At 48.7% G+C, this 24,413-nt stretch overlaps 1 protein-coding gene across 1 annotated transcript in view; it reads right to left on the minus strand.

Annotated features, from left to right (window-relative positions):
- Positions 1-24,413, minus strand: part of KCNK10 (potassium two pore domain channel subfamily K member 10) — a 161,119-nt gene that overhangs the window by 62,174 nt on the left and 74,532 nt on the right. The gene's annotated exons all lie outside the window — the stretch shown is intronic.

Below are 24,413 nucleotides of genomic sequence, written 5' to 3' on the forward strand. Positions count from 1 at the left end.
ATCCCACAGACAGAGGAGCCTGGTGGGCTATAGTCCCTAGGGTCACAAAGAGCAGGACATAGCTGAAGCTACTTAGCACACATACATAAATGACATGTGCTATTTGTCTTTCTCTGTCTGAGTTATTTCACTAAATATGACTTTTTTTTTCATAATAGTTATCTTGTCCTATAAAAACAGTCCGTTTTGTACAGACCCTGGGAGCATACCTCCAGATGCCAGATGAGATCTGCCCAATTCATGAATCATTGAGTAAAGCCAATTAGATCTTCAAATCTACCTAGCAGAATTTTTTTATAGCACTATACACTCACTTATTAAAAGTAAAAAATTAGTTTTAAATGGGAGGGGAACCTGATATATACTATACTGTCATTCATGTAAAATTTGCAGGTGTAGGATTCCCAGGTGGCTCAGTGGTAAAGAACCGACCTGCCAGTGCAGGAGACGTGAGAGACACGGGTTCGGTCCCTGGTCGGGAAGATCCCCCAGAGAAGGGCATGGCAGCCCACCCGGTATTCTTGCCTGGAGAATCCCACAGACAGAGGAGCCCAGTGGGCTATGGCCCATAGGATCACAAAGGTCGCAAAGGACATGAGTGAAGCGGCTTAGCGTGCACACAGGACTTACCCGGTCCTGGCACAGGTTACGCAGAACACATAGGTCTTGCGTATCCATGGAAAGCGGTCTGTGAGGACTGGCCCCCAAAGCGGTTGTTCTTGGAAGATGGGATTTCAGTTCCTTTCCGCTCTTGCCTGTTTTGTTGGACTGGTTTACCCTGAGCTGATTTTGGGAGTCGAGATCTGGGACCTCAGAACCTCGGGCAAGTTATGTTCACCCCTCTTAGCCTAGATTTCCTCATCTGCAAACTGGAGGTGATAATTCCTCCCCCCACAGAGTTATTGTGAGGATGAAATTAGATGATCAATGTAACACGCTTAACCGGGTACCCAGCACTGGAGCAAAGCTTAACAAAGAGCTGCCAATAGTGTGATTGTTATTTCACTGTCCCCCCAACACATACACACACACACACACACACACACACACACACACACACACACACACACCTCCTTTTAAAAATAAATGACAGTGACTCCTTACTGGCTACTGGATTTGGAATTTCATACACTTTAAAATTCCCAATGACTTGGCCACACTGACGCTCCAACCGCAGCTCACATGACTGGAAAAGCCTCCAGCCCCAGGCAGAACACTCTAGGAGACAGCCCCTCGTACTCCTGAACCTCTGCTTTGCTCTCCCATAAAGGTGCCCCTCCTTCAGGGTCTAATCTGGGCCCCAATTCTTCCAGGAGGTTATTTGTTCAGGTTCAGCCCCCACGGACGGCCTAGGCCCAGGACTTATACCTCCTCGTCACATACACGTCACAGGTCATTGATCATGCATCCGCTGCTTTAGATCCTTCCAGAGTCTCAGTGTGCACAGAACAAGGTGGACAGTCCTTCCACAGCTCTTCCCAAGCGGGCCCTGCCAACCTCTTTCAAGCCAGGGGAGAGGGGAGGAGGAGATTTCAACCAGGTGAGCCGTGGTGGAGAAGGGACAGCTGGGGGCTTCAGAGGGAGGCGGCAGAAACATAAGATACTGTCTAGAAGTATCTAGAAAGGAAGAAAGACTCCACTCTCTGCAGAAAACTGTAATAACCCCTCGTGGATACTGCCAGACGCAATTAACATTGAGATGTGATTATATTCATCCTAAATAATGGCCATTAAGCTTTGTTAACGGAGAAGGCAGTGGCACCCCACTCCAGTACTCTTGCCTGGAAAATCCCATGGATGGAGAAGCCTGGTAGGCTGCAGTCCATGGGGTGGCTAAGAGTCGGACATGACTGAGCGACGTCACTTTCACTTTTCACTTTCATGCATTGGAGAAGGAAACGGCAACCCACTCCAGTGTTCTTGCCTGGAGAATCCCAGGGACAGAGGAGCCTGGTGGGCTGCCATCTATGGGGTCGCACAGAGTCAGACACGACTGAAGCAACTTAGCAGCAGCTTAGCAGCAGCAAGCTTTGTTAAAATGGGCAGACAGTGGTTGCCGCAAATTAGATGACAACTGAAAAAGTCAACCATTGTTAGTCACATTTTGCCTTCATTGATCTGAGATATTTCCAACTCTTTAGACCAGGGATCAACACGTTTCCAGAAAAAGCCAGACAGTAAATATTTCTGGTTTTGGGGGCCACATGTGGTTTCTGCTGTGTAATTTTCCTTTCTTTTTATAGCCCTTTAAATATGCAAAACCATTCTTAGCTCACAGTTGTTCATAAACAGGCTACTGACTGGATTTGGCAAACTGTTCGACCCCTGGGTTGGGACGATCCCCTGGAGAAGGGAAAGGCTGCCCACTCCAGTATTCTGGCCTGGAGGATCCTACGGACTATTCCACTGGACCACAGAGCCAGATACGACTGAGTGACTTTCACGTCACACTTCACTAGACAATTGACAAAAGAAAAAAACTCTTTTGCTCAAGTCTTTGCTCTTTCCTGCCTCTAAGAACATGAACTATTACACTAGCCACTGTTTCTAACATAAACCTGGCAGCCCAGAATTTAAAATCCAGCTGCATGGAACGTGTCTTTGCTCGTGGTTTAAATCAGCCTAATCTACAAAGATCACTTCTTCACTGGTGGCTCTGCAATCCTCTGCTTCAGACAGAAGACAGAGGGTGAGTCCTTTCTGCTGGTAAAATACCCATTTTCACCCTCCTGTGAGTGCCATTAGACCAACCACAGGCCTTAACCTTTGTTTATCTCTTCATCATCGATTCAGCTCTGATGGGCCCACCTCAGGGGATAGCTCTAGAACCCAGTCACTTGAGTGGCCTCAGATCACACCATCAATACCTAATATGTACAACCTCTATGAAGCTGTGAAAAGACTTTGGGTTCAATCCATCCTCTCTGTGCTAAGGACAGCACGCTGACATCCAAAGCAGACCCAGAGCCGCGTACAGACAGATTTGCAGCAAAGACAAGCGGGGGTAATTACTGGCTTCGTCAAAAAAAAAATCCAACACAAGATTCCTTTTCAAGTTTCTTTTCTCTGAATTATGCAATTGATAAATATTTAATGTTTACATATGTAACCCTCAAGGAAAGGATCTATCAGTTGAAAGGAAAGGAAATTAACACTGGTTGAGTGTCTGCGTTGAGGCAGGTGCTCTAGAAGTGTTCTTCCCTTTAATCCCTTCCACAACCTGTGTGTTATTCTATTCCATTCTTTCTACACTTGCAAGCACGTCATATCACCTCTCTCTTTCAAGATACGGAAACAGGCTCAGGAATGTCAACTCCCCCGTCTGCGGTCACACAGCCAGGAAGAGGAGGGTTCAGAATTCAAGCCCAGTCTGATCCAAAGCCCTGGTTTTGCCCTTTCCTCTGCATATGGTACCCCGAACACAATAACACTCATCGACCGTGTGCTCACCTCCAGGCACAGAGGAGGGAGGAGGCTTGTCACTGTCCAAGAATTTAGGCAGAAGGACCTCACGAGGGGTCGTTTCTTTCTTCTTTTTTGGCTGCACTGCGTGGCTTGTGGGATCTTGGTTTACCGACCGAGGATCGAACCCGTGACCCTTGCCCTGCAAGCGAGGAGTCCCAACCACTGGGCCAGCAAGGAAGCCCCAAGCAGTCGTTTCTGACTAGACTGCCTCCTTGCACACGTCGACAGAGGCATCAGACTTGACGGGACTGCTGCAGCGGATGGCAGCTCCACGGCTCAGCGTTAAAAATTTAAAGAATAAATAAAAACAGGGAAAAGTGGGTGTTAGAGCCTGAGAGGGAACAGAGGAAAGAGAGAGGAAGCACTGGGGGAATAAAAAAGGAAAAGAGGAAAGCAAAAGAGACAAGTGTCAGCTGAGCTCAGTTGCTGCCACGCCCAAGGCTTCTAACAAGCAGGTCCTTTCCTGGCAGCTCAGTGGTAGGGCATCCGCCTGGCGACGCAGGAGACGTGGGTTCAGTCCCTGATCTGAAAGGGCCCCACATGCCAGCAAGCAGCTAAGCCTGTGCGCCACAGGCACTGAGCCACAGGCTGCGACTGCTGAAGCCCCACCCGCCAAGAGCTTCTCTGCAACAGAAGCCGCTGCGGTGAGAAGCCCACGAACCGGAACAGAGTAGCCCTTGCTCCACCAGAGAAAACCCGCACGGCAGCAAGGGCCCGGCACAGCCAGGAACAGGCAAATACTGTCTAAATAAAGCAGGTCCACCCAGTACCAAGTTTAACCTGCTTCAGATCTCGGATGTAAATCCCTCTCTTGTGCCCCCAAGTCTTCAGTAAAGTGGGCTCTACAAGCAGATGCCTTGGGGAAGTGAGTTTAAATATAAGGGTACAGAGGGCTGGAATATGATTTACAACCAGATGCAAGAAGGAGAAAAAGAAGGCCTCTCACAAGTCACCAAGCTCTTGGTAAGACTAGAGGATCCCCCAGCCTAGGAATGAGGTGTGATACTGTCTAGATCAGAAAGACTCCAGCAAACAACCAGGAGTAAAAGGAATTCACAGTCTATAGGTTATATACCTACAGGGAAAACCAGTACAAATGGACTTCTATCACTTGAATCAACAGCATCATTTTTAACTCCATATTACTGACTGAATTCATAATTCTAACTTTATTAAATTTCTAAGGTATTTTCTAATAATCTTAGTTGTTTGAACTCAAGTAAAGGCTATTAAAATGAAAAGCATTTGCTTTTGTTTTTTACCCTCTCCATTCAGGCTGCAAAAGTGAAGATAAGCCAGCTCATTAGAAATGTCCAAGCATGTTGCTAATGAAATGACAAAACTGAGCCACAGTCTGGCTTGAAAGATCAGTTATAGGTTAGAGGTACAAGCCCCATCAGCATCATTTAAAGCCACAATCTCAGACTCAAGGAGCGTCATGTGTTCACAAGTTCACCCCCAACCAAGTTCAGAGAGGTCTTCTGAAAATCACAAGGAGATAATATACTAGATGGGATGTGAGAGTTGCAAGGAAAACATACTATAAATTAGAAGGCATCACTTTAAGATTTAATTCTACATCTTTTTGAATTTCCTTTATAGCCTGTAAGTTAGAATTTCCAATACCCACCCAGTAAGGGATTCATAAATGAATGCTTCAGTCAATAAGAAATGAGTGATATTGTAGGCACATGGTATTCCCAGCAGTGTGAAAGGAAAGCAATTTATTTCTCTGTAATACAGACAAACATAAGAAAGCAACCAAACACCAAGAAATATAATGTTTGTTCTGTGTTTAAAGAGCAGGTGAGTGAAGAGGCGATGACAGCGGTTAGTGTGCTGACGTGAAAGAGGGAAATTGGTGCAGGATCCGTCTGCCAGTCGGGAGATGTGAGAGACGTGGGCTCGATCCCATCGGGAGGATCCCAGGGAATAGGAAGTGGCAACCCACTCCAGTGTTCTTGCCTGGAGAATCCCGTGGGCAGAGGAGCCTGGTGGGCTACAGTCCATGGGGTCACAGAGAGTCAGACACGACTGAGCATGAACACGTACGGATCTAAAAGAATCGGTTTCTAACTTATTTACAAAACAGAAGCATACTCACAGATTTGGGGATCAAACTTAAGGTTCCCAAAGGGGAAGCCTGGGGAGAGGTGATAAATTAGGAGCTTGGGATTAACATATACACACTACCGTATATATAAAATAATCAACAAGGACCCAGCGGACAGCACAGGAACGCTGTTCAATATTCTGTCATAGCCTATAGGGAAAAGAATCTGGAAAGAATGGAGATTCCTGATTCCCAGCAAAGTGGATCAGAGGCACGTATAGCACTGTGCGCAGATATGAGCGCTCAGTGATGCCCAACTCACGACTTCCCTGGTGGCTCAGACGGTAAAGCGTCTGCCTACGGTGCAGGAGACCTGGGTTCAATCCTTGGGTCAGGAAGATCCTCTGGAGAAGGAAAGGGCAACCCACTCCAGCACTCTTGCTTGGAAAATCCCATGGATGGAGGAGCGTAGTAGGCTACAGTCCATGTGGCCACAAAGAGTCAGACATGACTGAGCGACTTCACTTCACTTCAAGCCCAATAGGCCCCTCTGTCCATGGGATTTTTCAGGCAAGAATAGAGGAGTGGGTTGCCCTTGGCTTCTCCAGGGGATCTTTCCAACAGGGATCGAGCCCACCTTTCCTGGATCTCCTGCATCAACGAGCAGATTCTTTACCACGGAGCTACCTGGAAAGTCCATATATATATTACATATATAACAATATACATATCTCCGTATCGCCATTCTTTTGCAGATTCTTTTCCCATAGAAGTTATTACAGAATGTTCATATACACACTAGTGTATATGCATACTATACAGTGAATATTTCATACATCGTGTGTAATGTATTACACACACAATAGAGTGTATTGCACACATATATATAGTGTGCAACGGAGGTGTTAGCTAATGCCATGGGGGTCATCATTTTGCAATAAATTCGTGTATCAAATAAATACATGGGATGCCTTCAACTTCCACAACATTAAAATGTCAATTTAATCTCAATGAAACTGGAAAACAAGTGAGTAAAGAATCTCCTCCCTTCCTGCCCCCTCTCCTGCATCAGGAGCCCCAGAAAGGGGGGACAGGGAGACTGCAGCCTCTCACAGAGGAGGCAGGTCTGAGGCTGACGGGAAGGAAGGGGGCGTGAGGAGCCCCCGGAGGCGATCCACCAGGCTCCCCAGCGCAGGTGTCCCATGGGGTAAGGCCAGGCTGCATAAGTCAGAGTTTCAGGCAGTCCGCGATACCATCGTGAGCTTTAGTGCTGCTCCGGGATGAACCACGGCCCTCAGGGGACCACTAACTGTCTGCGGCTTTTCTCCTGTGATCTGTGCCCACCGTGAGATCATCTGTTTCTCTGTTTCCTCACGTGGCACCGGGAGGAAGACAAACAGAGGTGGAGCAGTAATCACTCGGCTTGTCTGAGACTGAGGAAGGCGACCGATTGGAGGCATCCGCACCGACGCCAATGACCGCGGGGACGGTTTGATTTAGTGTCCACACTCGCAGAGGGAAAGCGGCTTGGTTCATGAGTCAGCCCGGACTGCAGGACACGCTGTCTTCTTACTGATGCTTATAGCTCCGGGACAAAACGAAAGGACCTCGTCCCAGGGCACAGGCCTTCCGTGTTCTTCATGTCAGTGGGGCACAGCCAGCAAAGGGATTTAGGAAGGAGATATGCAGCCAGGGGTCGAGGCAAGATGGGGGGGGGGGGAGCGGTTTCATAAATGTCCTCAGAGCAGGCGCGCTTTCAGCCATTAGTGGAGAGAAGGAAAGCCACAAGCCCTGGGAGACGGAGAAAGGCGGTGGGTACCCACAGTCATCACAGCTCAGAAGCGCCCTAATGACTCCAAGCCCCACAACAGGGTACAGCATCCTCCCAGCGCCTCGCACAACTGCGGCGGAGGGGCCCAGGTGAGAAGGGGAAGTACGAAATTAATCTGTCTGCCTCGGTGGCTTTTTATTTCTCCTGCTTCAGAAGCATTTCACATATCAATATTTCAGCAGCAGAAGTGAACGGAAAGGCTGCTTCCCATCCCAGGGCAGAACCACACCACACAGGTCCTTCAAACAACAGCACAGGGGAGTATCAGAGAGGAGCACTGGAGCCACCTCCCAGCGAGGCATCTCTTGATTCCAAGAAGTCCTCAGCGCAGAAAAAGAGTATAAGCACTTCGTATATTCCTCTTGCAACGGGGAAAGTTTACGGGTAAAGTGCGCAGGTCTAGCCCGTGCAAGGTACTCGGCTTGCCCGAGCCTCGGTTTTCTCGTCTTTAAAATGAAGGAGGGTCTTCCCTGGTGGGCCAGTGGCTAGGACTCTGTGCTCCCAGTGCGGGGGGGGGGGGGGAGGCTGGGTTCAATTCCTGGTCGGGAAACTAGCGCCCATGTGCTGCAACCAAGAGTTTGCATGTTGCAACGAAAGATCCCGCATGCGGCAACTAAGACCCAGCACAGTCACATACGTCTATTAAAGGTCTTTAAATAAGGGACCCTGCCTTCCAGGGCTGCTGTCAGAACTTTCTGATGGATATATGACTTCAGACAGCCTTCCCAGTCATCTCGTACCCAATGATATTAATAATAACAGGAATCCTAAGTACTTGCCAGTGCATAGATTAATTCAGTGAACCTTCATGGTGACCTGTGACATAGGCATCCCCCAGGGACACACAAGACAGGAACGAGGATCTTGCCCATGATCAGACATCTGTCTGGCCAAGCCAGCAAGCGGATGCTCAGCCTTGGCACCTGGAGGATCATCACCCTAAATGCCAGGAAGGCAGCTTCCCTCCATCCTCTGCGGGCCTCTTTCTCCCTATTGCAGATCCTCTTAGCCCATTTCCCTACTTCTAGAGAGCAGGCTGCCCCCACCCTCCAAGAGGAGACACCCCAAAGGTCTACAAGAGGTCATGGGAGAGGGAGACTGAGGGACACGGTCCCCACCTCCCACTCGGGCAGACGGCCAGTGCAGCAGACGGACCTGCGCTGGCCGAGCAGACCAGCCATCCTCAGTGTCTCCCGTCAGTAAACCTTCCCCAAGACCTGCGTGTGCCGCATGCCCCATCAGTCGTGTCCGACTCTGTGCAACCCCACGGGCTGAAGCCCACCAGGCTCCTCTGTCCATGGGATCCTCCAGGCAAGAATGCTGGAGTGAGTAGCCTCCTCCTGGGGATCTTCCCACCCAGGAACCAGGCCAGCACATAAAAAGGCAGCGCGAGCACCTTCAGCACCATGGGCGATATGAGGGTGCTGTTTATTTCCCTTCTGCCCTGAGTATCCAGTTGTGCACAAATATTAGCCTTTCCTCGAGTCCCCAGGGGATCCAGGCAGCAGGCTTTCATCAGCGCTTTATTTACAGCCTGGTTATAAATGTACAGAGAGGGCCACCTGCAGACTGGGCAGCAGGAGCCGAGAATCTGTTTGAAGAACAAGAGAGAGACCCAACGTGCGCTGAACAGCCCATCCAGAGCTACGGTCTGAGCAAGCGAGCTTTCCTTGCTAGCACTACTAGTTATTTCTTTGGGGGAAGTTCTATAACTCGGTTCCTTAGCACCTGGGAATATATTGATGACTCACCTAGTCAAACACTGTCATGTGGGACCAAGATATATTGGGAGGAGCCCTTTTACCTTTCAAATTGTGCCTTACCACATAGAATTAGTTTTCTTTCTTTGACTACATGCAAGAATGAAATAAGAGAAATCTGAAAGCGTCCAGTACCCTAAGGAGGCAGAGATACGTGTGTCTGCTCTGAAAAGATCAATAAACTTTCAGACGAACTAACTGTCACTCTTTCATCTCAGTTTGGACTCAGCCTCTACAGACTGAGAAACAAATTTGCCAAGTGACGTTGAAAAATCACTCTGGTCCTAAGGACAATGTCTGAAGCATGCCCCACTCTCTGCAGTTGAGATTATTCCTATCAAAGATGAGTCTACCCAATTTCTGGGTATTAAAAATATATATATTTTTTCCCACTGGGCTAGAAAAGCAGCTCCTCGAATTCTGATTCATGGCTGTGTGACCAAAATCCAAGAGGATTACTCCTTCCATCACCACTGCACTGGAGAGAGCTTGAGATTTAACAGATGATTAATCACATCATGAAAAAGGGATGCTTCTGCTACCTTGCACTCATTGTAGCTTTGTGAATGGAGTGCTTCCTGCCATACCAATAAACAAGGATGTCACAGGCATCCTCGATTCCAGCCCTCCACAGGTGACTTTCTGAACCCAGGGAGAACCATGCTTGCTGTCAGGCAGCCATCAAGCTGCCACAAGCTGCCACCACTCCCTAAGGTGAGCAAGGAACTAAGGGTGTGAACGATCAGATCCCAGGATGCTGGCCCCAGAGAGCTGAGAGGCACATGAAAGGACTGATTTCAGTACCCCCAGACTCTTGTATCTTCCCATACACAGAAAAGCGCTCAATTCCTTAACTTGAGATATCTTGTTTTTGTTCAGTCACTCAGCCATGCACGACTCTTTGAGACCCCGTGGACTGCAGCTATCCAGGTTTCCCTGTCCATCACCAACTCCCGGAATTTACTCAAACTCAAGTCCATTGAGTCGCTGATGCCATCCAACCATCTCATCCTCTGTCGTCCCCTTCTCCTCCCGCCTTCAATCTCACCCAGCATCAGGGTCTTTCCCAGTGAGTCAGTTCTTCGCATCAGGTGGCCGAAGTATTGGAGCTTCAGCTTCAGCATCAAACCTTCCAATGAACATTCAGGGTTCATTTCCTTTAGGATGGACTGGTTGAATCTCCTTGCAGTCCAAGGGACTCTCAAGAGTCCTCTCCAACACCACAGTTCAAAAGCATCGATTCTTCAGCACTCAGTCTTCTTTATGAGATACCTGGTTTTCCTAAATTAGCGATAATCTTTCAGTGTTCAGACTACCTGCCCCCTGCTGCAAACTTCTACATAACCTGACTCCTCTTCCACCTCTTTGGAACAGTTCTCTCGGAGTTACTTGAGATGCCGTCTCCTGGGCGTGAAGTCCTAAAAATTCCCACCAAATAAAGCATAACTCTCAACTTCTAGGTTGTGACTACTTTTTAAGTCGACAGTTTTCTGCCTGGACTCTTTCTTACTCTTGAGTGCTCAATATTAATCACCAATTAATATTTCATTTCCTGTGCCCCTTAGAAAATGAATCAGCGCTTACCGGCACCTCTCTCGGATGAGCGGCTTGATGTGTGGGCAGACAGGGAACAGAAACAGCCCCAGAGCCTCTGAAGAAACCTCAAGAACGTTCATGAAAACATTCATAGGAGCCAGGATCTACAATATGCCTCCTTAGCTTATTCAACCCGAACAAAACCCCTGTAATAACAAATCCTATTATCATTCCCATTGTTTATAAATGAAGCGATAGAAATAAAGAAACGTGCCCACTTTGTAGTAGTTAGCAGGCAACAGAGCTGGCCATGGTTGCAAGCCTGACTTTGACTCTGGCCTTCTCCTGTCTCCCACAGACAACTCTCTGCCCACCTCGCAAACCTCTTTCCTAAAGCGTGTCTGAGACATCACCTTCTTCTACCTGAAAAAGGGCAGCATGGAGAAGTATGGAGAATTGCATCTCTGACCCTCCTTTTTCACAAGACAAAAGGCTAAACCCTACCTTCCTCGATAAAGCTAATGCTCATCAACCAGCTTTGCATCTCTTCTGCTCATTTCTACCAAGAAGGGAGGGAAAATGCATGTTCTCCATGAAGATGGATAAGCAACCCTCAACTTCAGACTTAAATGATACATTGAGTTCTGTGGTTCTTAATAGAATCTGTTGACTCAGCCCAACATCCTTATGTGCATATGCAAGGCCGTGTACCTCGAGAGCATGACCAACAGATAATCATTCCTTTCGGTGCTCTTCTCACAGGAGAATGAGGTCCTTCTGGGGCTTCCCCAGGGTGAGCTGGAGACTCCTGCTCTGTGAATAGGGGCCTGAGCACTTCCTTACCTTCCAGCACCAATCACACTGGACTCTTAACAACCAGCCTCAAGCCACCTCAGTTTCCCCAACAGGGACAGACCATCCTGGTGGAAAGGCAGGGGTTTTGGAGTCAGACTGCCTGTGTCCAGAGCCCAGTTCTACCCGCCTCTTAAGCTTGGGCAAATTATCTAACTCCTCTGCTCCTCAGTTGCTTACCCCTGCCTCAAACGATCACTGTAAAGCTAAATGACAACAAAACTTTAGAGCATATGTGGCCACAGTAATACCGTGTGAGTGAGCTAGTGAGACGATGAAGTCTGGGCTAGAAGCTTCTGAAGAACAGGGCGCAGGCATCTTGCATCGTGTTTTATTTTTCTAATCGTCAGAGTCTAACACAGCACCTGCAAAGTCACGTCCTCTGAGTCAGCGATGCTATCTAGCCATTTCACCCTCTGCCTCCCCCTTCTCCTCCTGCCCTCAGTCTTTCCCAGCATCAGGGTCTTTTCCAATGAGTCAGCTCTTCACATCAGGTGGCCAAAGTATTGGAGTTTCATCTTCAACATCAGTCTTTCCAATGAACACCCAGGACTGGTTTCCTTTAGGATGGACTGGTTGGATTTCCTTGCTGTCCAAGGGACTCTCAAGAGTCTTCTCCAGCACCACAGTTCAAAAGCATCAATTCTTCAGCGCTCATTGTCCTTAGGGTCCAACTCTCACATCCATTTCACACACTACTGGAAAAACCATAGCTTTGACTGTATGGATCTTTGTCGGCAAAGTCACGTCTCTGCTTTTTAATATGTTGTCTAGGTTTGTCAGAGCTTTCCTTCCAAGAAGCAAGTGTCTTCAGACTTCATGGCTGCAGTCACTGCCTACAGTGATTATGGAGCCCCAGAAAATAAAATTTGTCCCTGCCTCTACTTTTCCCCCCACCTATTTGCCATGAGTGATGGGACTGGATGCCGTGATTTGGGTTCTTTGAATGCTGAGTTTTAAGCCAGCTTTTTCACCATCCTCTTTACCCTCATCAAGAAGCTCTTTCATTCCTCTTTGCTTTCTGCCATCAGAGTGGTGTCACGGTATGTATCACTTATCACTTACACTTACAGTGATACATACGGTGTATCACTTGCGCATCACTTCGCCATATATCTGAGGTTGTTGATATTTCTCCTGACAATCTTGATTCCATCTCATGGTTCATCCAGCCCAGCATTTCTCATGATGTACTCTGCATAGCAGTCAAACAAGCAAGGTGACAATATATAGTCTTGTTGTACTCCTTTCCCAAATTTGAACCTGTCAGGTGTTCTGTGTAAGGTTCTAACTGTTCCTCTTGACCTGCATACTAGTTTTTCGGGAGATGAGGAAAGTGGTCTGGGATTCCCATCTCTTTCAGAATTTCCCATGGTTTTTTCTGATCCATACAGTCAAAGGCTTTAGCCTAGTCAGAGAAGCAGAAGTAGATGTTGAGTGTGAAGTCAAGTGGGCCTTAGGAAGCATCACTACAAAAAAAGCAAGTGGAGGGGATGGAATTCCAGCCGAGCTATTTCAATTCCTAAAAGATGATTCGGTGAAAGTGCCACACTCAATATCCCAGCACATTTGGAAAACTCATCAGTGGCCACAGGACTAGAAAAGGTCAGTTTTCGTTCCAATCCCAAAGGAGGACAATGCCAAAAAGTGTTCAAACTACCGTACAATTGCACTTGTCTCACATACTAGCAAAGTGATGCTCAAAATCCTTCAAGCCAGGCTTCAGCTGTACGTAAACCAAGAACTTCCTGGTGTACAAGCTAGGTTTTGAAAAGGCAGAGAAACTTAACTATACGCCACTAAAATTTTTTTTAATTACAAAAATTTTTTTAACCTTGTTAAGTGAGATTTTTGCTTCACTTTAAACAAGGTATAAACACGTGCACATCTGTAGATAATGTGGATACTACAGCATTCATTTCTGGGTTTTGTTTTATTTTTATGAGAGTGTTTTTAGAACACTGACTTCGCATTTGCAAATTCAGTTCCTAGTGTCATGCCAATTGCCATTAGCTCTTTAATTTCTGGCTTAAAAGCTTTAGATCTTCTTCACTAAACCGTGATGGAATCAACAACCCCAGGGATATAAACAATGATAGTAATGAAGTGGGAGCCTGCAGAGACAGGCCGGAGGCTGCAGGCCCTTCTTGCAAACGGCGAACAATCTTCCGCATGGCTGCGTGGCTGGAGAAAGGGCAGTGCCTTCTGACTTCAGGGCAATGGCTGGGAGAGTGGCTTCAGCTCATTCGAGCTGCATCTTTGGGCTCAAAGAACCCGATCCTGCACTCACCAGAGGTCACCTGCTGCCTTGGCTGTGGTCCAGACACCCTGCACAAAAGGCTGCTTGGGTAATGACTCGGAGGGGTGGGATGGCATGGGAAGGAGGCTCAACAGGGAGGAGATGCACGGATGCACACAGCTGATTCACGCTGCTGGACAGCAGAAACGAACACAACGCTGTAAAGTAATTACCCTCCAATTAAAAAAAAAAAAAAAAGGCCACTTGGAAGAAGGGAGAGCCCAGGTCACGGAAGGAGAAGGCTGATCCTGCTGTGAACTCGGCTCACGGCAAGGATTTCCACAGGCCGCTGAGTGCCTGTCTCAGGAGTCATTCTTTCCCTAAAACCGTCATGTTCCTAAGTATGTAAAACTCTGGGGCTTTCAACACCAAGGAGTCTGCTCATGCATGAAGAACACAGACATGTACTCTGGACAACCTGACTGGAAGGAAAGGTCTCTGAGTGCACAAAAAGAAATTCGCTTCTGGGAAGGTCCTAAATGAAGGGCTCTTGGTCTCCAAAAGAGATACATAAGCACCACTCGTTCAACTGCAAGCATCTGCCATGGACCAGCCACTGTGCCAGGCATAAGGGATGTATGGATAAAAGACATAGCCTCCGCCTCGAAAAGCTCACAGACCTGGAGAAGAGGCCAGTGGGAAAATGATGAAGAGCCAATAGAGTCTATAAGTGTTCGGCAGTCTTCGTGATCCCAGGGACTTTAGCCCGCCAGGCTCCTCTGTCCGCAGGATTCTCCAGGAAAGGATACTGAAGTGGGTAGCCAGCCCCTTCTGCAGGATTTCTTCTCGACCCAGGGATTGAACCCAGGTCTCCTGCACTGCAGACAGATTCTTTACTGTCTGAGCCACCAGGGAAGACCCATAGTCTAGCACAGAGGCAAATGTGAGTATCTGATGCTTCCAGGCCAAGCAGGGTACTACCACCATGGGGGTTCGTGAAGGGTTCTCCTCGGACCTAAGTTTCCTCACCTCTGAGGATAAAACAGTTCAGAAATCCAGAGCAGAACACTTAGCAAAGTGCCATAGGTGGCACTCCGTAAATGTTTAGCTGGTGAATGGATGACCGGAAGACTAAAATCCAGCTCATTACTGCGGCCGCTATGCTCCGGTTTTATGTGAGGGGCCAAAATGGCAATGGACTGATGGACTGGGTCGTGTCACCTGCTGCCTGAAACAGTCAGGGCTCTCACGATAAAATCCAACATCAGGCCATGTGGGGTTTCACCGCTACCTATCTCCAGTGCCCGTCTCCCGTTGCCAACAGAACTCTGGCCACAGCACTCCCCTCCTCCAGAGTTCCCAGGCATCCTGGCCTCCTTCCCCCACTGGGGCCAACCTTCAGCTCCCGCTTCCCATCTGCTGAGTCAGTTCTGCTCACATGCCTCCCAGCTCCAGCCGCTTTGCTTCTGCAGCCTACATCTGGTTTTTGTTGTTGTTCAGTCACTCCATCCTGGCCGACTCTTTGCAACCTAATCGACTGAAGTGACCAGGCTTCCCGGTCCTTCACCGTCTCTTGGAGTTTGCTCAAACTCTTGTCCACTGAATCAGTGATGCCATCCAGCCATCTCTCCTCTGTTGTCCCCTTCTCCTCCTGCCTTCAATCTTTCCCAGCATCAGGGTCTTTTCCAATGAGTCGGCTCTTTGCATCAGGTGGACAAAGTATTGGAGTTTCAGCTTCAGCATCAGTCCTTCCAGTGAACATTCAGAGTCAATTTCTATCTGTTTTTATTTACACCTATCTGTGTGACTATTGGCATAAGGTTGGCCTCTCCCATTACCAATCAGCAGGGTGACCATGTAATTTATCTTTCGAACAGAGAAACTTTTGAAAGGAAAAGGGGTGCTATTCACAATTATTCCAGGGCTACAAAAGCTGAGATGTTTGGCCATCCTAGTTATAAGCTCCAAGACATCAGGGATCATGTCTGCCTTTTATTCACTATCATGTCCCCAGTACTTAGCACTGAGTCTGGCATACAGCAGGCAATCAAAAGATTTGTTGGATTAATGAATGAGTGAGTGAGTGAGTGATTTGGGGCAGAAGAGAATGATAAATGTCACAGCCCTGGGGAATGTTCATGGGTCATGCAGACTAACCAACAGCTCCTGCTTGTGGGGAGGAAGTTTGACAGCTCAAGATCTCTGGCCTTCTGTCTAGAGAATATCAGCTTCGGTCACCATGACAACGTCAAAGGTCCGTGCCCAGGACCACAGCATCCTGCCCAGTCTCTCCTGCAGCTGCTCACACCACAGATTAACTCCTCCTCGACCAGAGAAATGAGTCTCTAGACCAGAGCCCACAGCCCCACCCCTGGCCCTGGCACGGATGCTCTCTGTATGTTGGGAGGGAGCTCTGGGTCGGAAGGCAAGCCCTGACTCTCAGGAAGGAGCTCTCTGATCCTGTGGCTTACGTGGGTTTTCCCTTAGTCAGGAGGAATTTCCCCCGATACAATTACACATTCTTCAACCCCGCTGGGTCAAGTCAAGGATAGGACCTGATTAGGAGAGCATGGGCTCACCTACAGGGACCTTATCTTTGACAAAGGAGGCAAGAGTATACAGTGGAGAAAAGAGAGCCTCTGCAGTCAGTGGTGCTGGAAACTAGACAGCTACGGGCACTAGGATGGAATCAGAGCCCTTCGCAACACCATACGCGGAAAGGAGCTCGAAATGCATACAGACCCGAACGTAAGAGCGGAAGCTGGGACGCTTAGAGGGAAACACAGGCAGCACACTCCTCGACACAGATCGCAGCTAGGTTCTCTCTGGCCCACCTCCTCCTCCTCCTCCTCCTACTACTACTAAGTCGCTTCAGTCGTGTCCGACTCTGTGCAACCCCATAGACGGCAGCCCACCAGGCTCCGCCATCCCTGGGATTCTCCAGGCAAGAACACTGGAGTGGGGTGCCATCTCCCTCTCCAATGCATGAACATGAGAAGTCAAAGTGAAGTCGCTCAGTCATCTCCGACCCTCAGCAACCCCATGGACTGCAGCCCACCAGGCTCCTCCGTCCTGGAGCGGGGTGCCATTGCCTTCTCCACCTCCTAGATTAATGGAAATAAAAACAAAAATAAACAAATGGGACCTAATAAAACTTAAAAGTTTTCAAATACCAAAGGAAGCCATAAAAAAGATAAAAAGACAACCCCTAGAATGGGAGAAAATAATTGCAAATGAAGCAACTGACAAAGGGTTAATCTACACAATATATAAGCAGCTCCCATAGTTCAATATCAGGAAAATCAAACAACCCAGTCAAATAATGGGCAGAAGACCTAAACAGGCATTTCTTCAAAGAAGACATACAGATGGCCAATAAACCCATGAAAACATGCTCAACATCATTCATCATTAGAAAAATGCAAATCAGAACTACAGTGAGGTATCACCTCACACTAGTCAGAATGGCCATCTTCAAAAAGTCTATAAACAATAAATACTGGAGAGGACATGGAGAAAAGGGAACCTTCTGCACTGCCAGTAGGAATGTAAACTGATACAGCCACTCTGGAGAGCAGCATGGAGATTACTTTAAAAAACTAGGAATAAATCAACCATATGACCCAGAAATTCCATTCAGTTCAGTTCAGTTCAGTTCAGTCACTCAGTCGTGTCCAACTCTTTGCGACCCCATGAATCACAGCACACCAGGCCTCCCTGTTCATCACCATCTCCCGGAGTTCACTCAGACTCACGTCCATCGAGTCCGTGATGCCATCCAGTCATCTCATTCTCAGTTGTCCCCTTTTCCTCCTGCCCCCAATCCCTCCCAGCATCAGAGTCTTTTCCAATGAGTCAATTCTTCTCATGAGGTGGCCAAAGTACTGGAGTTTCAGCTTTAGCATCATTCCTTCCAAAGAAATCCCAGGGTTGATCTCCTTCAGAATGGACTTCAGAATGGCAATCTTGATTCCAGCTTGTGTTTCTTCCAGTCCAGCGTTTCTCATGATGTATTCTGCATAGAAGTTAAATAAGCAGGGTGACAATATACAGCCTTGATGTACTCCTTTTCCTATTTGGAACCAGTCAAAACCACAATTCTAAAAGATACATATACCCCAAGCATGAGCTGGAATCAAGATTGCAAGGAGAAATACCAATAACCTCAGATATACAGATGACACCACCTTTAGGACAGAAAGTGAAGAACTAAAGAGCCTCTTGATGAAAGTGAAAGAGGAGAGTGAAAAAGTTGACTTAAAGTTCAACATTCAGAAAACTAAGATCATGGCATCTGGTCCCATCACTTCATGGGAAATAGATGGGGAAACAGTGGAAACAGTGTCAAACTTGATTTTCTTGGGCTCCAAAATCACTGCAGATGGTGACTGCAGCCATGAAATTAAAAGACGCTTACTCCTTAGAAGAAAAGCTATGACCAACCTAGATAGCATATTGAAAAACAAAGACATTATTTTGCCAACAAAGGTCTGTCTGGTCAAAGTTACGATTTTTCCAGTAGTCATGTATGGATGTGAGAGTTGGACTATAAAGAAAGCTGAGTGCCGAAGATTTGATGCTTTTGAACTGTGGTGTTGGAGAAGACTCTTGAGAGTCCCTTGGACTGCAAGGAGATCTAACCAATGCATCCTAAAGGAAATCAGTCCTGGGTGTTCTTTGAAAGGACTGATGCTGAAGCTGAAACTCCAATACTTTGGCCACCTAATGCGAAGAACTGACTCACTGGAAAAGACCCAGATGCTGGGAAAGATTGAAGGCAGGAGGAGAAGGGGACAACAGAGGGTGAGATGGTTGGATGGCATCACCAACTGAATGGGAATGAGTTTGAGTAAACTCCAGGAGTTGATGATGGACAGGGAGGCCTGGCGTGCTGCAGTCCATGGGGTTGCAAAGAGTTGGACATGACTGAGCAACTGAACTGAACCGAATGTTCACTGCAACAATATTTACAATAGCCAGGACGTGGCAGCAACCTAGATGTCCATCAACAGATGAATGGATAGAGAGGTTGTAGTGCGTTTATAAAAATGGAATATTATTACTCAGCCATTAAAAGGAACAAATTTGAGTCAGTTGTAGGGAGGTGGATGAACCTAGAGCCTCTTATACGGAGTGAAGTGAGTCAGTAAGAGAAAAACAAGCATATATTAACACATGTATATGGAACCTAGAAAAATGGTACTGATGGACCTAGTAGAGGATGGATCTGAGGACACCGCTGTTGGGGAAGGTCAGCGTGGGAGAAACTGAGAAAGTAGCATCGATACCCATACAGTATCATGTGTAAACCAGTTAGTGGAGAGTTGCTAAATAAGCCAGGGAGCCCAGCCTGGTGCTCAGCGACAACCCAGAGGGCAGGATGGCGGGAGGCTCGGGAGGGAAGAGATACGTGTATGTGTATATAGTGATGACTGATTCTCATTGTTGTACAGCAGAAACCAAAACAACATTGTAAAGCAGGCTTCCACCAATTAAAAAAAATAAATAAAATTAAAAGAGAGAGAAAGCATGCGCTCTGGAGTCAGAAAATCTGGATTCCATACCCACTTTTGCCACTAGCTAGTTGAGAGGACTTAACCAGGGCCCGTAGCGTCAGTAAATGTAGGCAGTAACAATAGCTACTCCTTGGGATAAAGAGGAGTGAAAATACGAGGTTAGGAACAGCCTGGCCGCGAGCCTGCATACAGTCAGAGCCTCACCAATGGTGTCAAACGGTAGCCACCAAAACGAGCCTGAGGCCTCAATACTGAGGAAACGAGCCAAGGCTCTAGGCATTTATTACCAAAGGATAAAAGACCCTCCGCAACCACAGAGTGAAACCCAGTGGCAAGGATCCCTCACCAACAGAAAAAGGCACTGAACCAGCCCAGGAGGGGGACACCCAGCAGGACGAGGAGGGACCCACCCCCGAGGTTCCCACTTCCGGAAATTCCAGGGCCAGCCATGGGAAGCTTCCAGGCCATGGGAAGCGTCCGTCTTTCTTCAGACAAAGAACCAGCATGCAGAGAAGGCCATGAGGATTCTGAGGGTGAAGCAACTCGACAAGACGAGGACTGAAGTGTGCCGGGGACAGAAGCCAACCTTCTGGACAGCGAGGTAACCTGCCCACTGAGGGTGGGATTCACACAAGTAGCCGTCAGGACACTCTCCAGAGAGAGACGGATCTTTCTTGCTTGTGCCATGACCAGGAAACTCCTAGGTCCTCCCTGTGAGCACCTCAGTTGGCCCCTCAGTCATGTCTGACTCTTTGTGACCCACAGACTGTAGCCTGCCAGGCTCCTCTGTCCATGGGATTCTCCAGGCAAGAATTCTGGAACGGGTTGTCATTTCCTTCTCCAGGGGATCTTCCTGACCCAGGGATCGAACCCAGGTCTCCTGCACTGCAGGCAGATTCTTGACCGTCTGAGTCATCCAACACTAAACCCACTCCCATGAAACACCGCCCCCTCCAGCAGGGCCACTTCCAGGAGAAACCGCAGCCCCGTGACCACACCAGACACGCTGAAGACACTCAAAGTCTTTAAAAGTCTGTGAATTCAAGGCCTGAAACGTGACCACTGCAGACCCTCACCCATGCAGGCCGGAGCTCCCTCCCGTCGGGCAGGGAAGTCGCTCCATGATTCTGCGCCTTGATGGCTCTAGAGGATGGATGTTCCACTGCTTCCTTCCCGACAAGTCACGAGGGGAAGCTTCCAGAACAACTCTGCTGGAGGCAGGGAAGTAAGCACTGGTGGTGTGCGAGAGCACAGAGGGTAAGATGCTCCTGCAATGAAGTGACTCTCCAACCGAGCTGGTGGGAACCACGACTTCAAAGACCTGCTCAATGTATCTTATTTACCTGCCAAAGCAAGGCAAGCCCTCCAGGTGGCTTATCATTCGCAGTTCCGTTCCCTGCACTTGGCCTTGGAGACGAAAGCTGGAACAGGGGGAGGAAATACTGTTTCCTAAATGCCAACTCTGTGCTGGGAGGTCTGCTGAGCACCTGTGTGGGTTATCTCACCCCCTCCTCCCAGTAAGGAGGAGCGGCCCCAGCCCCGTAACAGGAAAAGTAGTTCTAGGTTTAATGGGGTAAGGGGCTCCTGGTCTTTTCCTTCCTTGACACCTCCTTCTTTGAACACACAACAGGCCACATGTGGAGTGCTACAGTCCTGTGACTCACTGGGTCAAACTTGGGAGAGGTGTAGGAGAAGGCTGTACATGTCACCCTGCTTGTTTAACTTCTATACAGAGCACATCTTTCGAAATGCTGGGTTGGATGAAGCACAAGCTGGAATCAAGATTGCCAGGAGAAATATCAGCAACCTCAAACATACAGATGATACCACTCTAATGGCAGAAGAAGAATGAAGAGCCTCTTGATGAGGATGAAAGAGGAGCGTGAAAAAGCTGGCCTGAAACTCAATCAAAAAACTAAGATCATGGCAACTGGTCCCATCAACTCATGGAAAATAAAAGGGCAAAAAGTGGAAGCAGTGACAGATATTCTTTTCTTGGGCTCCAAAATCACTGCAGACAGTGACCACAGTCATGAAATTTAAAAATGCTTGCTGCTTGAAAGGAAAGTTAGGACAAACCCAGACAGTGTTTTAAAAAGCAAAGACGTCATTTTGCCAACAAAGGCCCATATAGTCAAAGCTATAGTTTTTCCAATAGTCGTGTACAGAGGTGAGAGTTGGACCATAAAGAAGGCTGAGTGCTGAAAAACTGAGGCTTTTGAACTGTGGTGTTGGAGAAGACTCTTGAGAGTCCCTTGGACTGCAAGGAGATCCAACCAATCCATCCTACAGGAAATCAGTCCTGGGTGTTCATTGGAAGGACTGATGCTGATGCTGAAGCTCCAATACTTTGGCCACCAGATGGGAAGAACTGACTCATTTGAGAAGACCCTGATGCTGGGAAAGATTGAGGGCAGGAGGAGAAGGGGACGACAGAGGCTGAGATGGTTGGATGGACAAGAATCTGAGCAGACTCCGGGACGCAGCGCAGGACAGTGCTGCGGTTCATGGGGCGGCACAGAGCCGACATGTCAGCAGCTGGACCGCAGAGCCACGCCAGCTGAAGATATCTCCTTCTCCCACCAGTCTTTTCCTTGGAGCAAAAGGTTTAAGAAAAAGCGCAGACAGAGTATGGAGGAGGCAGACTGTTGACAAGTGAGCAGTCTAGCACAGTGGTTAGACGTCTGGTCTCTGGAGCCCGGCATTCCGAGGCTCAAATCCCAGTTTAACCACTTATTTGCTGGGTGGCCTTGGGCAAGTTGCTTAACTTCTCAGAATTTATTTGCTCATCCAGGAAATTGAATGATGATGATAGATCCTACCTGGAGGTCTGGTGCCAGGGTTTAAGGATTAAAGCACTTAGAACAAGCCGAGAGGAAGGGAAACCACCAATAAACAGTAGCTATTTTTTATGGTGACCACAGCTCCGCAGGAAACCTCCCGATACTGTCATCTGCAGACCCTCTCACCGGGTCTCAAGGGCAGGAGTCCACAGATGGACAGGTCTTCTGTGTGCTCTGCAGACTGAGCTGCTGAGGCCCAGCTCGGGTTAACGGCCTTGCCCCGGGGCACTAACTAGAAGGTGGACGCTTCTCCCTGAGGGACGAACAGCCGTCAGGCCCAGAGGACCACGGCTCTCACTCAGGACCAGCGACTCTGCAGTCACCGGTCAGCCCACTGTCCCGGTGACCCGCTCCCCGGGGCTGCCTCCGTCTCCCGGCCCTGAGGTTCTCCCACGCGTGTCCCGAGCCCCACAGAGGAACAGTCAGGGGAAACCAAGGCCACAAAGCCAGCCTGGTGTCTACTGAATCACCTGAGGCCAAGTGACCCCACCAAAGCTGCGGGGAAAAGTGATGATCCTGGGGGTGGGGTAAGTCCCCAGGAGGACACACAAAGCTGCTAGGCAGCTTCCCTGGGCTCCGGCCACAGAGACTCAGCAAATGGACTCAGCAGCCCCGCTCAGTACTCGGAAGAGTCGTCTCTGTGACGCAGACTTGACAAGTGAACAGGCGAAGCAAATCAACACTGGTCAGTTAGGAAATTTAGGATTTGAAGCCCCACAGGGTGTTTCAAGAGCTTTCTTCTCTTTTCCTTGAACAGAAGACCCCCAGATGCACGTGGTTGAGGGGCTTTCTAAACTTCTTTTTTTCCTGCCTTCCCTAAGAAATAAATAGTAGCAGTCACCGTAGCTCAGAGTAGCTGAGCTTTTCTGTTTACTCCTCAGACCTCCCTAACAGGCGGACGCTATCTTCACCATCGTCATTCTACAGAAAGAGAAGCTTAGGCTGCGGTGATGCCGTCTCTCACCTAGGTCACACAGCCCGTGAGCAGAAAGAAAGCCTTAACACGAGAGAGTGACTTGAGTGTGGGTGCTGCCTGCCAAGCCAGGCGGTCTGCGTGGCCTCCGCTTGGAGAGGCAGGGATGCGGGCCCAGGACAGGCCCTCTAGACCATGGCTGAATGAGAAATGAGTCGTTTTCAAGTCGGCCTTGTCAGACTCCCTTAAATACGGCCTCATCCACTGTCATCTCGGCACGGCCCACCTGTGAGGGCCCAGTATTCTTCCAAACGACTCCTCCTTCCTCCAGCTTCTCCTTCCTCCAACCCAACATCATGGCCAAAAGAGCTATCTCTCCAACAGAAAACATCCGTCATGTCACAACTTTCTTGAATCTTTCAGCGAGTTCCCACTTCCCTGGTGGCTCAGATGGTAAAGCACCTGTCTACAATGAGAGAGACCCAGGTTCGATCCCTGGGTCAGGAAGATCCCCTGGAGAAGGAAATGGCAATCCAGTCCAGTACTATTGCCTGGAAAATCCCATGGACAGAGGAGCCTGGTGGGCTACAGTCCATGGGGTCGCAAAGAGTTGGACACGACTGAGCAGGAAGCCCGAACTCCTTGGCAAGCCTCTCTGACCACCTCTCAGGTCCAACCCCGTACCCATCAGCTCTCCCACACCTCCCCGCTCAAGGCATGCGGACCACCTGCAGCCCCCTCAAGGGGCCCCCAGGCTGGCGGGATGCCCTTGGGGCAAGTTCTGAACGGATCCTTCCCACCTTCCACGTCTCTGCTCCAACACACTGGGTATGAGAGAATGGCACGTGGGTCAGACTGCCAGGAGTAAATCTGGGCTCCTCCAACTCACTCGAGCATCAGCTGCACCTCGGGCTGCCTCAGAGTCCTCCTCTAGAAGCGGCACGACAGACAATCCTCATACGATCACCATAGGGACTAAAAGAGACAAACACCACCAAGCCCTTCCTGACCTCTGCTGGCCCCCCCCCCCCGGGCTCCCACTGTGCACACATTTCACGGAACTCCAGCCAGCCATCACCCAAAGGGTGAGGTGACAACGCTGGCAGGAATGCAGGGAAGAGGGACTCACGGGCTCGGAAACTGGTACAGCCGCCACAGAGAACAGTATGAGTTTCCTCAGAAATCAAAAATAGAATTACCATATGATCCAGCAATTCCACTTCTGGGAACGCATCCAAAGGTAACACAAACACTAACCAGCAAAGATGCCTGCACCCCCACGCTCCTAGCATCATTTACAAGCGGCGAGACGTGGAAGCAGTCTAGGCGGCCGGATAGATGAATGGATGCCGAAGTCCACACGGACAGATGCAGATGTCACGGAATATTATTCAGCCATCAAAAG

Source organism: Ovis aries, chromosome 7 (genome assembly GCF_016772045.2).
Source record: "Ovis aries strain OAR_USU_Benz2616 breed Rambouillet chromosome 7, ARS-UI_Ramb_v3.0, whole genome shotgun sequence".
Lineage (NCBI taxonomy): Eukaryota > Metazoa > Chordata > Mammalia > Artiodactyla > Bovidae > Ovis > Ovis aries.